The 2716-nt window shown below is 43.0% G+C and overlaps 1 long non-coding RNA gene across 1 annotated transcript in view; it reads left to right on the plus strand.

Annotated features, from left to right (window-relative positions):
* The first annotated feature begins 1550 nt into the window (after positions 1–1550).
* LOC311247694 overlaps positions 1551–2716 on the plus strand; it is a 70191-nt gene continuing 69025 nt past the window's right edge. Inside the window, exons 1-2 of the long non-coding RNA XR_014620871.1 lie at positions 1551–1681; positions 2351–2398. This is a non-coding gene — a long non-coding RNA (uncharacterized lncRNA). The remainder of the gene's footprint in view (positions 1682–2350; positions 2399–2716) is intronic.

A 2716-nucleotide genomic window follows, 5' to 3' on the forward strand; every position in this document is an offset into this window, starting at 1 on the left:
GTTCTCAGCCCCCTGCTGTATTCGCTGTACACACATGACTGTGTGGCCAGGTTCAGCTCCAACTCCATAGTGATGTTTGCGGACGACACAGTGGTGGTGGGTCTGATCTCTAACAACGACGAGAAGGCCTACCGGGAGGAGGTTGATGTCCTGGCACGCTGGTGCCAGGATAACAGCCTGCTCCTGAACATTGGTAAGACCAAGGAGCTGATCGTGGGTTTTAGGAGAATACAGCAGGGGACACACACGCCACTGTGGATAAATGGGGCTATCGTGGACAGGGTGAGCAGTTTTGAGTACCTGGGAGTCCGCATCACAGAGGACCTGACATGGACAACACACATAGACACTGTGGTAAAAAAAATCACCTGAGACAATTAAGGAAGTACAGAGTATCGGGGAAAATACTCCACTCCTTCTATTCCGGGGCTGTAGAGAGCATCCTGACTGGGAACATCACTGCCTGGTTTGGAAAGTGCACTGCCCAGGACAGGAAGGCCTTACAGAGAGTGGTGCGCTCAGCTGAGTGTACTACGGGTATTGCACTACCACCCCTGCAGGACTTATACAATAGGAGGTGCAAATCCAGAGCCTGCAGAATAATGAAGGACCCTCACCACCCCAACAATAGCCTGTTTAAGCTGCTGTGGTGAGGCAAGTGCCTCCGCATACACACAGCAAGAACAGAGAGACTCAGCTTCTTCCCCCAGGCCATCAGAACATTGAACACTGATCTCTCCACACACACACACACACACACACACACACACACACACACACACACACACACACACACACACACACACACACACACACACACACACACACACACACACACACACACACACACACACACACACACACACACAACACACACACACCACATTCTGCGCTCTCTCATACACAAACACACCACAGGTCAATTTAAACACAAGAAAAGGTCACTTAAAGGAAATAAAAAAGGTCACTTTAAATTAAAGAAAATAAAAAAACATAACTGGGTGTTTTAGGTAGTAGTATAGCATAGTGACATATAGTATAACTGTATATTGTATATATTGTATTATGAAAATTGTTTTATGAACTTATTTCACTTTACTTTTGTTTTTGTGTTTTTTTTAATCCAATGATTTAATGAGTTGAGACCCCATATAGGCCCATCTGGGTCTCTTGCCTCTACTCAGCACCTTTATACACTTTCTGTCATGGTCAATGTTTTTACTGTTTTGCTGAAATGGTGCAAAATTGGTCAAATTGTATTTTATCTTAGTACTTTTATCATGTTTTTTTTTCTTTTATCTATTCTATTTTATTCTATTATTATTTGTCTTTTTTGCACAATCGAAGCGGGCATGGCCACCTTGTTGTGTATGTGTTATGTTATGTGATGAATAAACCTCTTGGATCTCCTTGCACGTTGGGACTGCTATGACGTACTTGGAACGCTGGTGTCGCTGTAACCCCGCCTCGTCGTGTGACGGTTGAATGAAATTGTGGTGGTGAACTGATAGGAGAGCAGTTTAATTTCAAGCGAGACCCAGCGATGGCTTCGCTGAGACAGGACCACCACTATGGGCTCTCCTGTGGGAAAATCAATCAAAACACTCCACACAAGACACTATACCACGTCAAGCTTACCGATACCGCTATCAGAGCATTGGAATCCTACCAGAATCTCAAGGTAGGAATTTTCTTTTAATAATTGCTTTTTATTCTTTAATCCGTAATGACAATTTCGCCTACTCGCCAAAGTTGATTTTGTTTATTATTTTCAACATGGCCCAGTGTGATTAGTGTGCAACTTTGTATGCCATTGCCTTTATTGTCTCGTAATGTTATTCGAGTGTTCGCGGTAGCGGTAGGTAGGCTAGTACTGTGCACGTCAATGAGACTCGCTCAGACAAGTTTGCCACAGCGGCAGTATAGCAGCTACGGTACTACAGAGATCAATCTGTTGCTGCATGCCAAAACTGAACCTACAGTTACTGTAGTACAGTATGATTGTCGGGAAAGACAACCAGGCAGTCAGCTGTTTATACTAGAAGTACAAACACACGTTTCAAAGTACACTAATAGTTGCATCACAAAAGCTGTGGCTATTTGCCATTTGATATATATTGTGGCTATTTGTGATTGAATCTACTTCCAAATCTAGTTCAGGCTCAGCCATCATCATTAACTGTCTGGACTTAGGTCAGTTTTCCCCCTTAGTAAATTTATATCACTTTGGTCTGAACAAAATAATTGTATACATGTGCAGTATTATTGTGTTTTGTTGTGCTGCAACATATGTCTCTCTCTCTCTCTCTCTCTCTCTCTCTCTCTCTCTCTCTCTCTCTCTCTCTCTCAGGGATCTTTACCAAGTCAGCCCTCTATTTGTTTCAAAGGAAGCCAAGGGGTAAGCTTTATGTGTAGGCCTACATTGCTACATTACATGTACATTATCTTCACTGCACTCACTGTGATATTATTGGACAAATGATACACGTTATGGTGCCTGTCATCTGTGCTGCTGTCGTTGTGTACCCTGAAGGCATGATTCAGTCAGTCAGAACCAGTTATCTGCTCTCACTGGTGTTGCCATTGCATTAATTTGTTTAAATTAAACAAGCTGCACATTATTATTGGTTTCTCTTTTATTTATTTAATTTTCACAATTTGTGTTGGCAAGGGAGAAGCAGTCCCGTTGTCAGCCTCCCCTCAAATTCGCACCCAA

The sequence above is a fragment of the Notolepis coatsorum genome (assembly GCF_963971535.1).
Source record: "Notolepis coatsorum genome assembly, contig: SCAFFOLD_1018, whole genome shotgun sequence".
In the NCBI taxonomy this organism is placed as follows: domain Eukaryota; kingdom Metazoa; phylum Chordata; class Actinopteri; order Aulopiformes; family Paralepididae; genus Notolepis; species Notolepis coatsorum.